Below are 11,477 nucleotides of genomic sequence, written 5' to 3'. Positions count from 1 at the left end.
CAGAGTCTAAAAGCTAGGCAAAACCGGGACATTCCCCCTTAATGCAACCTGCTTCCTGAGAAAGTTCAGATGGCAATCCTTAATTCTGCATCATGCATTTAGTCCAATACTTTGTTTTCTCAGGGGTGTTCACATGATAAGCAATATTTGCGCTGTGGATATGAAAGTTGACATTCTCAGTTAAGTTCGTTTCAAGCATCATCAAGCATTCATGGAGGGTCATCTTTCTGGAGCTGCTGAATGCTTGTCTTTGGGTGGGGCCCTGGCAGACAGGCTGCTCAGTTGTACTTTCTTCCTTCACATTTCTCCATGCCTTTGCCACCCAACACTAGACTCTCCGCTGAAGTTGATTCTGAGAGCGCTTTCTTTTTTCTTGCCTACTTAATTTGTGGGTATGATTTTTGAGCTTAACGCACATTAAAAGCACTTACATTCAGTTTATATTTATTTCCAGAAATAAACATATGATATGGCCCAAGACGGAATGTTAGCATGATGAAGTATACTCCTCATCTAGAAAACTTCACTGTGGTTCCAGTGACTGGTAATAATAGTCTTTCTTCTAAGTAAGTGAGTCATCTTCACTCAAAGCTGAGGGAACAGCGTGACATTTTGAGTTTCTAAGTCAACACGTTGGTGTACTTTTTTAAATATAAGGATAAGTGGAATTGACTTACCCATTGGACACAGAAGCCACAAAGCCCTAGGGCCCAGAAAATTTGTAGAGGCCAAAGAAAATGTTTTAATTTTTTCTAAATTCAAAAGGGAAAAAGAAATAGAATCCAACCTGGATTATATCTGTATTTATAGCAAGGCAATTATAAAATGTAACTTTTAAGTTTTTATAGAGGAAGGGGCTTAGGAAAGCAAAACCATGTAGGATCCAGCAGAGTACTGACACATCCCTACTCTGGCTGATACCACAACTCCTGTGAACAATCTCGTTGACACTCTGTTCTTCATAAGTGAAGAGTATATTTCCTTCAAAATTTATTTCTAACTATTGGGGCACCTGGGTGGCTCAGTGGATTAAAGCCTCTGCCTTCGGCTCAGGTCGTGATCCCAGGGTTCTGGGATCGAGCCCCGCGTTGGATTCTCTGCTCCACAGGGAGCCTGCTTCCTCCCCTCTCTCTCTCTGCCTGCCTCTCCGCCTACTTGTGATCTCTCTCTTTCTCAAATAAATTTTTAAAAAATCTAAAAAAAAAATTTATTTCCAACTATTGTTTTTTAAAAAAATCTTCTTTAGCAAAATGATAAACTGGAGTTTTCCAAAGAATCTGAAAAGTTTAGAAAAAGAAGGCCTAGAATGTGAGAGTCTAGACTCTCTAACCTGTTTTGAAATCTGCAAAAAACATTCCCTTCCAGTATACAGTTCAAGGTCAAAGGAGATTTTGAACGTGCTAATTAAAATGTTAGATAATGCTTGAGCTGAAGAAGACTCATTCTTATTCACACATTTTGAGAGTGATTCATGAATGAGTAGGATAACATGTCAGACTGTATCCCAGACCTTAATCGCTTATCAAAAGTTAAGCATTTACTTACATCAAACAAAATTTACTAAATATAACTTCATAATAAAAGTGAAATTAAACTTAGAACAAAATCAGTAAGTCAGGTAGGTGTTAGCATTATGGTCTCTATAAGCTTAAGATCGCTCTTGATGTGGAATGTGTGAGTAGCTGACAAAGAAATGTGTGTGGCAAGAGGCCAGCTAGCATATGAGGCAAGAACTCCAGCAAAGGATGCAAATCCCTTAAATTAAAGGTAAAACAAATTTGAGCAGCAGGCCTTGGATTCCAGCCAGCGCTCCTTTCCTTAGCAAGGCCTGAGCAGTCCAGATGCAGAGACTGAAAGGTGCTGGTACAAAAGAAGCTGCCAGAAAGTGAGCTGAAGTAGGACCCAGGGTCTCAAAGACCCTAGGTTCATCAATAAATATGAGGTAGCTGGGGAGAGCTGTCAAAAAGCTACAGGTGATGCTTCATGAAAGATGAAAGCCTTGGTGAGCCTGCAGCAGCCAGAGCTAAGCTAGCATTTTGGAACAACAGCATGGGCCGCTGGTGGTTTGAAGGACTGAGCTGTGGAGCAGCTGGGCTCCACAAGCAGTGCCTACCGCAGCCAGGCTCCTTCACACCATTCCTTACCACCAGTGGCTTCATCTCCTAGAGCAATAATGCCAACCACAGATGCCCCAAATCCATGCAGAACTGATGTCCACCAGACTATAAGTGGTTTTCACCTAGGCTAAAAAAATTCAGACATTAAAACATTGAGACTTGTGCAAAATCACATAGTTAACTAAAGTGCCTAGCTCAGGCTCAGTTGGTTAAGTGTAGATCTAACTCTTCATTTCGGCTCAGGTTATGATCTCAGAGTCCTGGGGACAGCTCAGGTCATGATCTCAGGGTCATGGGTTCAAACCCTGCAGCAGGCTCCACACACCGTGGATTCTGCTTGTCCCTCTCCCTTTACTCCTCCGCCCACTCTCTCTCTCAAATAAATAATTAAAATCTTTAAAAAAAGAAAAAGGTTGAGACTTGTGCAAAATCACAAAGTTCTAAGGCTATAGATTCTGAACTGTAACAGAGATGATATTTTATAATTGTTGTCATTTGTAGAGATAATTAAGGATTATGCAACCAAAACATGTAGGAGACAGGTATTTGTTAAGCAATTAATGAAAATAGTATGCTGTTTTCCTGGATTTTGTGTTTAGGGTATTTTCACCTTTTAAAAAATTTCTGAAGTGTCATGTCTTTTCTCATTCTAAAGAAACATCTACACTGAAATGTGTATTGTGACTTTGTTTTTACTTAAAGAGCACCCCCCCATTGAATAAGCTAAAGCACCCACAAATCTGCTTGTGTTCCTGACCATCTGCATACCCACCACCAGATGTGAGGTCCAATTCCTTCATCATCCCAATGAAGAGAACCTTCTCTCTGGTTAAGTTGAGAAAAGAATCCAAATGAAGGATGGTATGCATATTTGAAATAAAAAGTGAAATGTCTTTGTATCAATCAAGGGTGAACGTAAAGTTCGGTTGGTTAGGCTGCACTGATTACAGTGTTGAGCTACTACTTACCCAAAGGAGACAGGTGAGAGGGAGAAATGAAGTGGTGGGTATGTTGAAAACACAATCCCAGCCAATCTGGCCATATTTGCTCATCATCATAACTAACTCATGATATAGTCATCATCAGGCTAAACTCTGTTAGTCCCTTCTCTCCAGCTTCTCCTTGTCACTTAGAGATATATGGGAAGCTCAGAAGTGAGAGTAATCCCTAGAAAGTTTTCTTTCTAGCTCTGAGAGGTCACCAAGCCTGGTTTCCCATGCTTAGATCAGGTCATTGTAGCTACTGTCTAGGCAATCAATAACAACAGGGTCAAGGGAGTGAACCCTTTTCTTCTGGTTCTCTTTACTGTTTGAAGTGTTTTTGAGCTAAAAACTTGTGCTATGTCTTGTTAAAGTGATTAAACAAGGAGGCCATTTGACCAAGGTGGTCCTAATGTCTTGGTAGCTTATGTAATAAGCTTCAGCCCTAAGCTGAAGTCAATGCACTTGAATCCACAAAATTAACACTTAAGAATCAACAATCAAAAACAGCCAATGAGGCTTTCCCAAATAAAACAACCATAAGCTACAGCCAATCAAATAATTTTCTTGCGTTGCTTCTGCATCTTCTCTAGAAAAAAGCCTTTCCCCTTGCCCCTGTCAGTGGGGCACTTCTAACCACTTTCAGTTTGGTGTTTCTTGATTCCAATCGATGTCTGCTCAAATAAACTCTTGAACAAAATTTAAATGTTCCTCAGTTTATAGCTTTAAGGAGTTTCTAAAGCCACTCACTGTAGATTAAAGTTTAAAAAGGGGGGGACACCTGGGTGGCTCAGTCAGTAAGTGTCCAACTCTTGATTTTGGCTCAGGTCATGATCTCAGGGTCTGGAACCAAGCCTGGGGTTGGGCTCTGCACTGGGTGTGGAGCCTGCCTAAGTTTCTCTCTCTCCCTCTCCCTCACCCTCATTCTCTTGCTCTCCTCTCTTTCAACCTCTCTTCAAAAAAAAAAAAAAAATGTGGAGCCTTAACCACAGCCCTGCCTTGGTTCACAGCTCTTAATCCTACAACTCTTATCATTCCATTCTGTCCTCAGGTTCTACACCCTCATAAGGAAGCTCTACTGCATTTGATGATGATGATGACGACTAGTTCAACAGAACACTTACTAGAACTCATTATGCTCATCACTTTTTCATATGATCACATTAATCATCACAACCATACTTTGTGATAGGTACTATTATTATTACTGTTTTACCAGTGGGGGAACTGAGACTTAGAGAAATTACTTAAACTAAGTTACAGATTGCAAGTGGCAGGATTCAGTAAATTTTAATAAACCTTAAACCCTTATATATTAGAAAAATTCCAGGAGGTGGAAATTTTGTTGATCTTGTTCTTTGCTATAGACATCATAAAATTTTTTGAAAAAATAAGTGAGCATGCCTGGAGGTAATTAAAATAGAGATTCTCCAAGATTCCCGGGGGGCTCAGTCAATTAAGCATCTGACTCTTGGTTTCAGTTCAGGTCAAGATCTCAGGATCTGAGATCATGCAACAGAGTTCTGCAACAGCCTCCTTGCTTAGCAGGAAGTCTGCTCGAAGATTCTGTCTCCTCCCCTTCTGCCCCAAGCCCCATTTGCACTCTCTTTCTCTCTCTCTTTCTCTCTAAAATAAATAAATAAACCTTTAAAAAAATAAAATAAAGATTCTCCAAAGAGAGGTTTTAATAGAATGGAGGGAGATAGGTGAATTAGGTGAAAAATAAAGAACCCTGATGAGTTGGGCCATAACTTGGAAAACGATTCTATACAACTTGGACCTATAGGTAGTTGTGGGGAGGGTCAGGGCTATAGTAGGTAAATGTAAGTGTTATATTTTGTGCCTCATGACCACTGAAACATCCTTATTGATTTAGCTAGTTAGTAGGAGCAGAACTTTTTCCCATATAATATTTTTTTCTGATATTTAACCTGAAAGGAATGACAAGACAAACAGCCATAAAACTGGTTCATCAGATTCACTTAATCCCATCACCATGATTATGTTCATTGAAAAATAGTCAAGGATTATTATTTTAGAATTCATTTTTTTAAATAGTTGAAATTGTGTGAAATATCACTGCAATGTAAGTGAATTCATCATCTGTTGATTTATTCTCTGCGTCACGCTCTTCTTTGCCATGTACATTTTCCTAACACTTTTCAGACTTAACACTCTCGCTTTTTCTTAAAAAAAAAAAAAAATCTAATTTCCTTTCTATCCATTCCTCCTTTTGCTTGTCCTAGTCATCATGAATAAATTGTGTATGTATGAAGATGTCAGTGTACATAGATGAACGATGTGAATCAGAATACATTAAACTGACACTGTCAGTCTTCTCTCAACACCAACCTCACAAGCATAAATTTCCCCCTTTTATTTTCTTAAGAAGAAAATCTTCCTACAAAAAGATGTCTTCAACTAGTTAGGACCAGATTTCTGGAGTTTTATTTCACATAAGTGTCAAAACTTGCAATTTAATAAATGAGAAAGAGTTTTACACCTAAAAGTTTCAAGGGGAAAGTACTTTCACTTAATACCTAGGTGGATGGATTTACCCTCGAGGTACCACATGAGGACAGACAGTGGCAATACAGGATAGTTTTCTGCAAAGGAGTATTTATAAGTTAATCTTTTTTTAAAATTTTATTATTATTTCTTTTGAGAGAGAGAGAGAGAGAGAGAGAGAACTCAAGCATGTGAAGGTGGCAGGGAGGGACTGATAGAGATGGAGAGAAATTCTTAAGCAGGCTCCATGCTAGCTCAGATTCCAATGCAGAGGCTCGATCTCATGCCCCTGAGATCATGACCTGAGCCAAAATCAAGAGTCAGACATTTAACCAAATGAGCCACCCAGGCGCCCCAAAGTTAATGTTATTTAAGTACTGGTTTTCCTTTTTCTTTTTTTAAATTTGTATTTAAATTCCAGTTCGTTAAGATATAATGTAATGTTATGTTCAGGTGTACATTTTAGCGATTCAACACTGGGGTACAACATCTGTTACTCATCACAGCAAGTGCATGCCTTCATCCCCATCGCCTGTTTTATTGATACCCCCACCCACCTTCCCTCTGGTAACCATCAGTTCGTCCTCTCTAGTTAAGAGTCTGTTTCTTGGTCTGCTTCTCTTTTCTTCCCCCATGATCATTTGTTTTGTTTCCTAAATTCTACATATAAATGAAATGCACCCTGATATTTATAGCAGCATTACTGACAATAGCCAAAGTATGGAAAGAGCCCAAATGTCTCTCAACTGATGAATGGATAAAGAAGTTGTGGTATGTATGTATGTATACACACACACACACACACACACACACATACACACATACAAAGAACTATTACTCAGCCATAAAAAAGAATGAAATTTTGCCATATGCAATGATGTGGTTGGAGCTTGAATTTTAATGCTAAGTAAACTAAGTCAGTCAGAGAAAGCACTGGTTTTCATGATAAAATTAGAGGGCATTGTCCTGGATGAAAATGGCCCTTAGATATAATGAAATCTTACCTAAGAATTGAGAGATTCTTACCTAAGAATTGAGAGATTTTACACAGATTCCTTGTGTAAAATATTTTTTAAAATAAACTTCTGAGTACATATTAATATTTAAAATATGAACATAATTTAATAATGCTTAAAACTTTTTCAACAGCTAATATTCTACAATAATCAGTGAATTAATATTTCATTTTTGTATATTTAACTAGTGAGCAGTGTCTATAAGGATTAGATAAGAATACAGTATAAGGATAAGAAATAAGGATAGGATAAGAATATGGTACTTGCTGAGCCTGGTGAAGCGCCAAATATTGTTGACCAGTAGCTTTTCATGTTTAGCTTTTCTCATGCTCATACACTGGAGGGAAAGCAGGCCACTGCCTGTCACAGGTAACAAGACAAGGTAAAGGACAAGAAGGTTATTTTCCTTGACATGGGTTTATTATTCAATTGATGCATTTCTCAAATTTGAAATTAGGTGAGTTGGTAAAGCAAGAAATTTTTTATAAATATGACAGAAGGACTCATAAAACTTTAATTGCACAGAACTTTTACAGATTCAGCAATTTGAATTCCAACATTTACAGGAAATGCTATACAATGGTTTTAATTCACATCAGGAGAAAAACACTAACTGCCAAAGTAACAGGGCTCTTCACCTTGTCAGGTTTTTAATGACATGAGCAAAGATTATAGATTAACGGTTATGGTTTACTTTCAGGGTTCTTTCTACAGATGGTGTTCTTTCACAGATAACTTTTTCCCCACTCTCTGACGTTCCTTTCTTCCTCAGAGAACTTGAGAACTGGGATAAATAAAGGAAGAGGTACAGAGAGATGGAAAGGTTAGGCTGAAGAGATTTGGGCTGAGATTTTAATAGCTCAAGAGCTGTTGATCACAGGTGAGCCTTCTGACTTTGCAATTTTTTTTATTAAATGCTAAAAAAAAATATACCCATATCAATTATACTCCCAAATCTTAGACATGAGATCATTAGTCTTAGAAACATTTATTAGCATGACTGTTGGCTAAAACTTGGGGAGTCATATTTCTGTAAATTATATTTGGAGAAGAGATAATTAAATACATAAATGATTTGGGAGATAATAGATAATGCTATACATAATTCATTATGTAGGAAAATGTTTACCTACATCTTAAATTTAAATCATTTCTAAAAAATGCATTTATATTCCCCAAATCTATTATTTTGAATATATAATCCACATTTTCTTTATCGAACTTATGGAAATGCTTGAAAACAATTGTCGTAAAAGTTCATTTTCACCTATTAAACACTAGATTTTTGTGTATCCCCCAGAATCTTTCTTAAGGATTGGTTTTTCATGATCTAAATAACAGAAGGAAGACTGAAATAAATTAGTCATCTTGGCTTTTTCAAATGGCCACATTTGTTGCTTTTAAAACAACATGAGGTACCTGACTGTGAATATGTTTCTCTGTATGAGATTACTTAATGAGTTCAGCCAGTCGGTCGTATATAACTGTTTTGCTTGAAAATGGCTTTTTTGCAAAAGTTTTTGCATATATTTTGACATGAAATTTGAGCATAACAGAAACTCAAAGTTAACATTTATATTAGCTGATTTTTAATGTTTGAAATAACAGGAAAGAAATACGGAACAGCACAGAGGCATAGTAGGAAAATTAAGCATAAGATAAGTATTAATAAAGAAGAAAAACAAAGATTCCGATTACTGCCTTGAAACTGTATGGTTAGGTATTAGACTGCATTTTAAAAGCTCTTTTTACTGTTAGTATAACCTGCAGAGCCATACATAGAACCCTCCCATCAATCTGACTTTTCCAGTTATCACTCCTTTGCTTTTCTTTATATTTTCACTATTATATCTATCTCTAATTATGTAGATTTGTTTTGCCTGTATTTCTAAATTCTGTGGAAATGGAGTCATACTGTATGAATTGTTGCCTTTGCCTAACTTTAAGTCATTAGATTCATCCATACTCTTGTGGGTACTGGGAGTCTGTCCCCGCTAGTACTGTAAGTGTTTCGTTGTGTGAGTCTATCACACTTGATTTCTCCATCCCGTTGTTAATGGGCATTTTAACTATTTTCAATTTAGGACATTTAAAACAAATATTTCTATGAGCACACGAGAGCACTCATCCTGATACATATAAGCCTATCTCTAGGTATGTCCCATCTTGAGGGACGTTTCTGGGTCATGGAATAATATGTATATATTCAACTATGATAAATAATGCCTCCTTGTTTTCCACAGTGGTATATTAATTTATACTCCTACAGTGGGGGTTGTTTCTGTGGCTCTGTATCCTCACCAGCACCTGGAACTCTCAGACTTGAAAATTTTTACCAATCTGACTTTTCTTTATCACCAATGATATTGAATACTTTATGTGCAGATATCCCATTGTGGTTTCGATTTGCCTTTTCTTTATCACCAATGATATTGAATACCTTACAAAATGTTTATTGACTATTGGATACCTGTTTTGTAATTGCCTGTTGAAGTCTATGGCCATTTTTCTGCTGAGTTGTCTATATTTTTCTAATTGGTTCTAATATTCAGAACAAGAGCCTTTTGTTGGTTGTATGTCTTAGAAATATACTGTGAGACTTGCCTTTTTGGCTATCTTAATAATATCTTTTTTCCCAATTTTCCATGTTACCTTTTATTTTTTGTTAACATATTTTACCAACAGGCCACTGACTGAATTATTCCATCTAGAAAATGAAATAGTCACTCTGCCCCATTTTTCAAATATCCATTTTGTCCTTTCACATACATTTTTTATTATTGAGGTACCAATCCTTTTAACAAGTTTTTAAATGAATGGTAGTGTTGAATATTGAATAAGCACAATGTAATACAGCAGACCTCTAGCACTTTTTCATCTTGTACAACTAAAACTTTATATCCATTAAACAGCAACTCCCCATTGCCTCTTTCTACTACCATTGGCCATCATTCTGTTTCTATGAGTTCAGCTTTTTTAAGTTCCATATATAAATGAGAACATAACGTATTTGCCTTTCTCTGTCTGACTTATTTCACTTAGCATAATACTCTCAAATTCCATCCATGTTGTCACAAAAAGCAGGATTTCCTTCTTTTTCATGGCTGAATAATATTCCTGTGTGTGTGTGTGTGTGTGTGTGTGTGTGTGTGTGTGTGTGTGTCTGGTGTTTACTTCATTCATCCATTAGGTTGTTTCCATATCTTGGCAATTGCAAATAATCATACCATAAACATGGGAATACAGATATCTCTGAGATACTGATTTCCTTTCCTTCAGATATATACACAGGATTGTGATTGCTGGATCTTATGGTAATTCTTTTTCTAATTTAGTAAGGAAACTCCATATTGTTTCCAATAGTGGCTGTACTAATTTACATTTCTTCCAATAATGCAAAAAAATTCCCTTTCCTCCACATCCTCACCAACACTTGTTATTTCTTGTATTTTTTATTTTAGCCAATTTAACAAGTGTGAGGTGATCTCACTGTGGTTTTAATTTGCATTTCCCTGATGATTAGTGATGTTGAGCATCTTTTCAAGTGTTTATTGGCCATTCAGATGTCTTCTTTGGAAAGGTGTCTATTCAAATCCTTTGTCCATTTTTTAATTGTACTATCTGTATCTTACTACTGGGTTGTATGAGTTCCTTATTTTTTTTATAAAAACTTATCAGATGAAATGTTTGCAAATATTTTCTGCCATTCCATATGTTGCCTTTTCATTTTGCTGATAGTTTCTTTTGCTGCTCAGAAGCTTGTTATTTTGATGTAGTCTCATTTACTTATTTTTGCTCTTGTTCCTTGCACTTCTGGTATCATTTCCAAAAAACTTGTTGTCAAGACCAGTGTTGAGGCGCTTTTTCCCTGCATTTTCTTCTTGTAGTTTTACAACTTAGGGTCTTACTTTTAAGTCTAATCCATTTCAAGCAGTATATAAGTAATGCTTATATCTTTGACTGCTTGCTGGCCATTAACCTCAAAAAATATTTTGAGAGTTCCCTGGGGCCTTGGGATAACTGCTTTCCCCTTCAAAAAGAATTTGCATTTGCATCTGCCCAGTACTAGGGGTCTCATACTCCTGGACCATATCAGGCTAAATTCAAGTCCTGAGAGTCCCTGGGCTAATTCGAGTACTCAGAGTACAAATCTGAGAGAGGATTCTTCTGGGCCCTCCTAACGAAGGGTCTCTGGAAGCCACAACCCCAGAGATCCATTTTCTCCTCCATTGCAAAGATAGCAAGGCAACCATCTGAGCAGTTCCCAGTGGTGGCAGAGGTAGGAGAGAATAATCTAAATCCAGTACATCCATACCTGAGGATGTAACGTCTGGGGCTCCAGCTCAGAAGCAGCATTCTCCTGCAAAATCTTCCACCTTTGTAAGCTGTGGGTCTTGACCTCTCTCTGGACACGATTACAGACATGGAACCAGAGCTCAAACGGCTATGGCAACAATATGTGCCTTCTGGATAAAGACAGCCTTGGTGCTTTAATATTCTGCTTACCTCCCAGTTACAGGATCTCATCCAACACTGGTCAGATCTTGAACATTTTTAAACTGCTGTATACACACACATACACATATTCATACATATACATATAAACTTTTGTCCAGCATATTATATTGCTTTCAGTGGGAGGGTTAATCTGAGTTACCCAATTTACCATTACCAGAAACAAGACTTAGATGACACTTCTAAGTGTCTTTGTCAAGCAAATAATTTTCCAGATCTATTTCATTTTGTTTCTTTACTTGTTTTTTTAGCACACTTTTCCTGTGCCATAATTATACTTCGTATGTGGTACTCCCCTGGCTACGATACTTTTTCCTTCCCGCATTGTCCTTTACTGAGCT

This window comes from Lontra canadensis, unplaced genomic scaffold (genome assembly GCF_010015895.1).
Source record: "Lontra canadensis isolate GAN:19392208 unplaced genomic scaffold, GSC_riverotter_1.0 scaffold14, whole genome shotgun sequence".
Taxonomy (NCBI): Eukaryota; Metazoa; Chordata; class Mammalia; order Carnivora; family Mustelidae; genus Lontra; species Lontra canadensis.
Note: the sequence above shows the minus strand (reverse complement) of the source record.